General features: G+C 49.5%; 2 long non-coding RNA genes across 6 annotated transcripts; one reads left to right on the forward strand and one right to left on the reverse strand.

Annotated features, from left to right (window-relative positions):
- Window positions 1–7,221: 7,221 nt before the first annotated feature.
- On the reverse strand, window positions 7,222–8,364 carry LOC139027171 (uncharacterized). Of its 5 annotated transcripts, XR_011479221.1 has the most exons (5): window positions 8,297–8,321; window positions 8,157–8,234; window positions 7,752–7,877; window positions 7,407–7,488; window positions 7,222–7,243 (listed from the first exon to the last, which is right to left on the reverse strand). It is a non-coding gene; the product is annotated as an uncharacterized lncRNA (long non-coding RNA). The 5 variants fall into 5 exon arrangements; XR_011479220.1 differs by lacking the exons at window positions 7,222–7,243; window positions 8,297–8,321 and adding an exon at window positions 8,324–8,364 and having other exon boundaries at window positions 7,323–7,488; XR_011479218.1 differs by lacking the exon at window positions 7,222–7,243 and having other exon boundaries at window positions 7,323–7,488.
- LOC139027172 (uncharacterized) lies at window positions 7,495–7,716 on the forward strand. Its single transcript, XR_011479223.1, has 2 exons — window positions 7,495–7,647; window positions 7,679–7,716. It is a non-coding gene; the product is annotated as an uncharacterized lncRNA (long non-coding RNA).
- Window positions 8,365–9,301: the final 937 nt, after the last annotated feature.

The following is a 9,301-nucleotide window of genomic DNA, read 5'->3' on the forward strand; positions in this document are numbered from 1 at the left end:
CCTGTCACCATTATGTCAGGTCCCACAGATCCTTCATGTACTCATGTGTACCATGGTAGTGTCGGGTCCCACAGCTCCTTCATGTACTCATGTGTACCATGGTAGTGTCGGGTCCCACAGATCCTTCATGTACTCATGTGTACCATGGTAGTGTCGGGTCCATTCTGGGGATACACCTTCTTATAATGTAAAAAATCTAAATTTGTTATTACAGGGTTTACGCCCTGAGTCTACCAGTTTGTGGGTAAGGATGGCGTTGAAAGCAGAGCTATAAAATAAAATGCACTCTGACGTATGTAAAAATGTATAATTGACATTTATTGGGACAATAGGCAAACTGAAGTTGTACATACTGTAGCACAATCTATTGTTCCAGTTTTTTTTTTATATCGATATCGACTGGGCTGCAGTGGAGACGGTAAGAAGCTTCGATATCATGGGGACCTAACGTCCTTTCCTGGTACACCCACACAGACACTGCAGTCAAATGCCAACCAGCGGCTCTCCGTCCTACGGTGGCGGAAGACGTTTTGCCTGACGTCAAACATTAACAAAAGTGTCTGGAAAAATGTAAACGGAAACCATAAGAGCAGATTCTTTTGTCATCTTTACTGGCAGTTTAAACATTTCTAATTGTAGTCCCTTTCAATTGATTCATTGACTCCAAGAACCATAGATTGTCTGTAGTTCGTAACATTAACACAACTGACAGGCGTTGCTTGACTGTAGATTGGGAAACATGTTTTAATAACATTAGATATGTGATTGGGCTTAATGTTGCATACTGGGCTTCGTGTTGTGCATACACGCCAACCAGGTGAGAATCACCTGAATTAACTGTGATACATGATGAATCAGGTCTTCTCTGCTGCTTTATCAGCCTCCCCCTTTGCCCACTCCAAGCTCCACTTCGTGGTTCCCTTCTGCAAGACACAGTTGTGTGAAAATAAAGCGGAAGGAATGGGAACCCTATTCCTTTGAAGCAGTATTGGCTATATGCCTGAAGTTATTTTACCCTAATAAGCTTCGATGGAATATATTCAAAAGTGAACGTGCACATGTAACGTTAGAGGTTAGCAAAGGTTTTACAAGGWTGTCACTAGCCAAATTTGCTTTGTGAGCTTTTCTGTGTCTTCATGCTAATCTCGAGCTAGCGCGGCTAATGCTAACATTTAACTGAAAGCCAGTCAGGCTGAAGAAGTTGCCTACCTTAATAAGTTGTTTTGCTTAAATACAAGGCTTTGTGCTAAAAACGTGTCCTGCTTCAGTACCAGCCGATAAGTCACATTTAGGTAGCTTGTCTTCCTTAAGTCAATGATAAAGCAAAATCAAGACAATAGTCCAAAAATTGAGAACRACCAGGATTTTGAGCATCTCCGTTGTCTAATCTATGTATATGCCTGGCCCTGTATGCAAGCAACAATCTTGCTAGTATGTAAGTTAATTTACRTTGATAGTATTAACACAGTCCAATGTGTTTCCGTGGCTGTTATAGTTTACATGTTTTTCAGCTTGGCTTTTAATAAAACCCAAGACGGTTCCGTTCCCTGCGGCCAGCAGAATGACCGGGGAAAGTTTGAGGCTATGTGATATAATATGGCCGGGGTTCGAGGCTACCGACGTTAGCTAAATGTAGCTAGCAAAATCTCTGATTTAGGGTGTGCTAAGCACCGCTGATCCTGGTGCTAGATTAATGTTAGCTGCATTTTATAGCCAGTGATGAGAAACAGATCKTTCCACTGTAAACTAGCTGATAAACTTTACGATTCAGTAACAACACATTTCAAAGACAAAACCGTTCCCTTGTAAAGGTTCAAACTCTGCTTGCAGTGGGAAAGGAAGTTCCTTCAAACTGTGAAAGCTGGTTGAAAGGAGGAAATAGGGAAATTGGCTCGTAAAATGACGCATATTAAGGAACGGGTTAAGTTAGCGTGTGTAGGTGTATATTTAGCAGCAGCAGGCGTTAACTTGACTTGTGCAGCCGTTTATTAGCACTTGTTGAATCGCCTGCAGCACATTTGACCCATGTAGACGTCCATTTGACCCATGTAGACGTCCATTTGACCATGTAGACGTCCATTTAACAGTGAAGACGTCCATTTTAACGCGTGAAACGTATTTAACGCTAGCTCATTTAACGCGTGCACCTGTTTACTTTACACACGTAGCATTAAAAGATCGCGTTTTGACCACGTGCTTTATGACCCAAACGTGCGCTCCATACTCTCCTGCATGTCGCACCCTCTACACTCACATGTCTGTTCATTGCAGGTAACAGCTTGCCGTGCTCTATCTATTGATGACCTCATTTCATGTAAAACAAAATAAACTATTTCAGAGGTTCAGAAAGGAACGATTAAAACAGTTATTATTTTTTGTTTCGAACCGGTTCAGAACTTTATTTTGCTGGTAGGAACAGTGGGACGGAATGGGGGGGGGGAAATGGTTCTGTTCACAAGGAAATGATTGAAAATAATTTGGTCCAACCGCCCTAACTTTTAAATAATGAGTTTCGATAAGCATATCATGCAATGGTCTTTGTAAATGTTTATTATARGTTTTTCTCGTTTCAAAGTAACATGACGATGTGATCGATGACGTCCGAAGCTTATTTTGAAACCATGACCATGTTGTTGCAGAATGCCAGATCCTGCTGATTTGGCCGCGATGCCAGTGTTTTCATTGATGCAAAGTTGTTTTCAAACACCGAATCTCACCTGGAGACACAATTTATGAATTTAATGAAATGCATTTTGTTTATAGCACCTGAGCTGTAGCTCAGCAGGTAGGGTCGTGATTTGGGATCAGACCGCAAGATCGATTCCTGCCAATGGTTGATAAAAGATTTCCTGTGAAACGCCGTTTTCCCATCATTGTTCAAATATCTAGTTTTATTTAGTTGAGCCTATAATCATTTCTCTTCAGCATCCTAAATAATAGCACAGATGCAAAGTATGAAAACAATAGTGAACCTGGAGCCAAAAAGGGTAAGCAGGATGTGGGATACGAACCACCCAGTCTAACTACCTTTCCATTGTGCCCACAACGTTTTGATGGATGCAACGAGTCTATATAAACAAACACGATAATATTTCATTCTGACCAGCAGATGTCACTGTGTTCAAAGCTCAGAGTAATGAGCCGTTGTTGGGTTGGTGAAACCGCCAAAGGGTTTAGAAACCCTGGGTTTTCCATCCCTGATTTCACATTGTTTAATCAACCACCTCACTTTTTCTTCTAGATTTGATTTGTATATTTTGGATTAAACCACATACTAAATACAGCAAAACAATGTTATATCTTTCTGTGGAAATGAGGATTTGACCTCCCATATGTGAGTCAGAGTGGTCTCATCCCAGTGCCCCATCATGCACTCAGCTCAGGTAAAGCAGGGAACTGGAAAACTATTTGGGAGCCAAAACATATTCATTAAAACCTTCCGAAGCTTTGTGATATGTCAATATTTATATATTTATTACGTCTCCAATACAACAATTTAAAACACTCTGTACATGAAATACCTAGAATTACAGACAATATTCACACAAATGGCCATGGTGAATTATCAAGCGCTCACATTCAGACACCACAGGGCGGTATTCAATTTGTTGCAAAACGTTTCCTAACTTGAAGCAAACAGAACAAAACGGGGCGGGACCTACCTGAATTTGTCCAATAGAAACTTGRTTTGCTCTGTTTGCTTCAGTTTGGTTCTTAAACGGTTTCCGTAATGAATACACCCCTGGTACACAGGGTCAGGGGTTGGAGGTCAGAAGACTCATTTACACTTTCAGTCTGAGAGGGAGGTACACACCCCCCCCCCACCACAGGGTACACCCCCCCCCCACAACCAGGTTTACACACCCCCCACCAACCAGCGGGTACACACACCCCACAACCCAGTACACCCCCCCCCACAACCAGGTCACACCCCCCCACCAACAGGGGTACACCCCACCCCACAACCAGGGTACACACCCCCCACAAAACCAGTACACCCCCCCACAACCAGGGGACACACCCCCCCCACAACCCATACACACCCCGCCCCACAACCAGTACACACACCCCCACAACCATGCGGTGGGGTACACCCCCCACACCAGGGGTACCCCCCTACAACCAGGGGTGGTACACACCCCCAACCACAACCAGGGGTACACCCCCCCCCACACCAGGTACACCCCCCCCCCCACAACCAGACACCCCCCCCCCCTCACAACCAGGACCACACCCCCCCCACAACCAGCGGTACACACCCCCCCCACAACCAGGAAAGGTACACACCCCCCCACACCAGTACACACACCCCCACAAACCAGGTACACACCCCACCCACAACAGGTACACCCCCCCACAACCAGACACCCCCCACAACCAGTACACCCCCCCCACAACCGGCTACACACCCCCCACAACAAGGTACACCCCCCCCACCAACCAGTACACACACCCCCACACCAGGTTACACACACCCCACAACAGGTACACACCACCCCACAACCAAGTCCACAACACCCCCCCACAACCAAGTACACACCTCCACAACCCATTACACACACCCCGCCCACAACCAGGTACAACCCCCCCCCACAACCAGGTACACAACCCACCCACAACCAGACACCCCCCCACAACCAGGGTACACCCCCCCACAAACCAGGTACACCCCCCCCTACAACCAGTAACCACCCCCCCCCCCCCCACAACCAGTGTACACCCCCCCCACAACCAGGTTACACACCCCCACCACAACCAGGGCGTACCACACCCCGCCCCACAACAAGGTACACCACCCCGGCCCCACAAACCAGTACACACCCCGCCCCACAACCACGGACACCACCCGCCCCACAACCAGTACACACCCCCCACAAACCAGGTATTACACCCCCCCCACAACCAGGTACAACCCCCCCCCCCACAACCAGGTACACAACCCCCCCCCACAACCAGTACACCCCCCCCCACAACCAGTACACCCCCCCCACAACCGGTACACCCCCCCCACAACCAGGGTACACACCCCACAACCAGTACACCACCCCCCACAACCAGTACACACCCCCCACAACCAGTACACCCCCCCCCCAACAACCAGTCACCCCCCCCCACAACCAGGTACACACCCCCCCCAACCAGGTACCACACCCCTCTACCCCCCCCACAACCAGTACACCCCCCCCACAACCAGGTTACACCCCCCCCCCACAACCAGTACACCCCCCCAAACCAGGTACTACCCCCCAACACCAGGTATACACCCCCCACAACCAGGTACCACCCCCCCAACCAGCTACACACCCCCCACAACCCAGGACAACCCCCCCAACCAGGTACACACCCCCCCAACCAGGTACACACCCCCCACAACCAGGTACACACCCCCCAACCATACACACCCCCCAACCAGTTACACACCCCCCAACCAGCCAGGTACACACCCCCCCAACCAGGTACACACCCCCCACAACCAGGTACACACCCCCCACAACCAGGACACCACACCCCCCACAACCAGGTGCACACCCCCACACCAGTGCACAACCCCCTAAACCAGTGCACACACCCCCACAACCATACACAACACTCTCCAAACCAGGTACACCCACCCCCACAACCAGGTACACCACACCCCCACAACCAGGTTGCACACACCCCACAACCAGGTACAAACACCTCCAAAAACCAGGTACACACACCCCACAACAGTACACCCCCCCCCCCAAACCAGTACACCCCCCCCCCCCCACCAGGTCAGAGCGATGTGAGCAGGCTGAGCTTCATCTCTCCTGAAGCCGGCCCCCAACCACCTCCGCTCCTTATTCCATTAAAATTCACCATTTAAACCAACACCTAGTTCCTGGGACTACTGACCTACCGATTGTTGTGAAGTATGAAACCACACATATATTGGAATGAAAAGTATTTCATAAACATAAAATGGTGAATTAAGAGAGCTCATCATTTCAAATAGACTGAGCCTCCAGCTTGGCAATCTCTCTCTCTCAATTTCATTACAATTTAAGCTTATGTATGGGAAACACATTGACTACATTCCAAAGCAAGTAAACTAGATATTAAAACACAAGTTAAATAAACAGTAAAACATGTACAGTAAACATCATACGTTTAACTCGGTGCGTAAGTCCATGTCCACGTGGATCAGCAACAGACGATCCTTCAGACTCTACGTAAAGGAATACTAGCTGAAGAAGGAGGGAGGAGAGGGGAGGAGAAGAGGGGGAGGAGAGAGGGATGTAGAAACAAAAATATTTATTTCCCGATTTCTTTGTAGATCTGTGTTATCTGATGGTAAATATGTTGTCTCTAATATGGTCATACTTTGCAGGATAGAAGTGCAGCTCAGTTTCCACCTCATTTTGTGGGCAGGTGAGCACATGCCCTGTCTTCTCTTGAAGAGCATGTCTGCCTACGCGCCTTTCTCAATAGCAAGCTATGCTGACTGAGTCTTAATAGTCAAGCTTTCCTAAGTTAGGTCATCAAAGTGCAGTTATTCTGCCACTATATACTCTCTGTTGGGCCAGATACTAGCTAGCTCTTTCTCTCTCTGGTATAAATAATACAAACTAACTGAGTACTTTTTCCTTTGGACTTTTTGGAATAATGCATAATTCTGTCTCTCTCATCCGCAGGAGTGCCTTTAAACTCCTCCCTCCCGCCAGGTGGATTGTTCTGGCCAGAGGAAGTGGCTGAGCGGCTGAAGAGTCTCCTGATACCGCTGTCCAAAGTGCCAGACAAGCCCCCAATGACACACTGCAATACACGTCATGGACTGTACCAGTAACACACACACACACACACACACACACACCACACACACACACACACAACACACCACACACACACACACACACACACACACACACACACACACCTAGAAACACACACACAATGTGGTGGGGGGCTGAAACACAGTAGATCATCAGCATGATACATCATTGTCATAGACCTCTTCCTTCTCATCTCTCTCCCTCTCTACAGTCCTCCCCCACACTCACACCTCCCTCCTCACTCCATAATCAATCTCCCTCCATATTTTATTTATTTAACTAGGAAAGTCAGTTAAGAACACCAGTCTTATTTTCAATGACGGCTGGGAACAGTGGGTTAACTCCTGTTCAGCAGAAACGACAGACTTTACCTTGTCACTCGGGATTGGTGAGCACCTTCAGTTTACAAGTCCAACGCTCTAACCACAGGCTACCTGCCTCCTCTACACCTAACCACTAGGCACCCTGCCCCCGCTACACTCAACCACTAGGCTACCCCTCCCCCTCTACCACCTCTAACCACTAGCCTACCCTGCCCCCCTCACACTCTAACCACTAGGCTACCCTCCCCCTCTACACTCTAACCACTAGGCTACCCTGCCCCCTCTACACTCTAACCACTAGGCTACCCTGCCCCCTCTACACTCAACCACTAGGCTACCCTGCCCCCTCTACACTCTAACCACTAGGCTACCTGCCCCTCTACACTCTATACCCTAGGCTACCCTGCCCCCTCTACACTCTAACCACTAGCTACCCTGCCCCCTCTTACACTCTAACCACTAGGCTTACCCTGCCCCCTCTACACTCTAACCACTAGGCTACCCTGCCCCCTCTACACTCTAACCACTAGGCTACCCTCCCCTCTACACTCTAACCACTAGGCTACCCTGCCCCCTCTACACTCTAACCACTAGGCTACCCTTGCCCCCTCTACACTCTAACCACTAGGGCTACCTGGCGATCAATCTCTCCCTCTCTCTCTCTCCATATCAATATATCTCTTTCTCTCTCTCCATATCAATATATCTCTTTCTCTCTCCATATCAATATATCTCTTTCTCTCTCTCCATATCAATTATACTCTTTCTCTCTCTCTCTCCATATCAATATCTCTCTCTCTCTCTCCACATCCCTCCTTCCTGCTATCCCTCTCTCCCTCCACATCCCTCCTTCCTGCTCTCTCTCTCTCCCCACATCCCTCCTTCCTGCTACCCTCCACATCCCTCCTTCTGCTTCTCCTCTCTCTCCACATCCCTCCTTCCTGCTATCCCTCTCTCTCTCACTCCCTCCTTCCTGCTATCCCTCCACATCCCTCCTTCCTGCTATCCTCCACATCCTCCTTCCTGCTATCTCTCCCACATCCCTCCTTCCTGCTATCCCTCCACATCCCTCCTTCCTGCTCTCTCTCCACATCCCTCCTTCCTTCTATCCCTCTCTCTCTCTCTCCACATCCCTCCTTCCTGCTATTCTTCCACATCCTCCTTCCTGCTATCCTCCACATCCCTCCTTCCTGCTATCTCTCCAACATCCCTCCTTCCTGCTATCCCTCCACATCCCTCCTTCCTGCCTATCCTCCACATCCCTCCTTCCCTCTCTCCCTCCACATCCCTCCTTCCCTCTATCCCTCTCCTCCCTCCTTCCTGCTATCCCTCTCTCTCTCCCACATCCCTCCTTCCTGCTATCCCTCCACATCCCTCCTTCTGCTCTCCTCCACATCCCTCCTTCCTTCTATCCCTCTCTCTCTCTCTCCACATCCCTCCTTCCTGCTATCTCTCCACATCCCTCCTTCCTGCTCTCCCTCCACATCCTCCTTCCCTCTCTCCCTCCACACCCTCCTCCCTCTATCCCTCTCTCCCTCCTTCTCTCTCTCCCTCTCTCCCTCCACATCCCTCCTCCTGCTCTCTCTCCACATCCCTCCTTCCTGCTCTCTCTCCACATCCCTCCTTCCTGCTATCTTCTCTCTCTCCACATCCCTCCTTCCTGCTCTCCTCTCTCCCTCCTTCCTGCTATCTCTCCACATCCCTCCTTCCTGCTATCCCTCCACATCCCTCCTTCCCTCTCTCCCTCCACATCCCTCCTTCCCTCTATCCCTCTCTCCCTCCTTCCTGCTATCCCTCTCTCTCTCCACATCCCTCCTTCCTGCTATCCCTCCACATCCCTCCTTCCTGCTCTCCTCCACACCCTCCTTCCCTCTCCCTCCACATCCCTCCTTCCCTCTATCCTCTCTCCCTCCTCCTGCTCTCCCTCTCTCCTCCACATCCCTCCTTCCTGCTCTCTCTCCACATCCCTCCTTCCTGCTCTCTCTTCCAACATCCCTCCTTCCTGCTATTCTCTCTCTCTCCACATCCCTCCTTCCTGCTCTCCCTCTCTCCCTCCTTCCTGCTATCTCTCCACATCCCTCCTTCCTGCTCTCCTCTCTCCCTCCTTCCTGCTATCTCTCCACATCCCTCCATCTCTCCACATCCCTCCTTCCTGCTCTCCCTCCACATCCCTCCTTCCTGCTC

Source organism: Salvelinus sp. IW2-2015, unplaced genomic scaffold (assembly GCF_002910315.2).
Source record: "Salvelinus sp. IW2-2015 unplaced genomic scaffold, ASM291031v2 Un_scaffold7885, whole genome shotgun sequence".
NCBI classification, from domain to species: Eukaryota; Metazoa; Chordata; class Actinopteri; order Salmoniformes; family Salmonidae; genus Salvelinus; species Salvelinus sp. IW2-2015.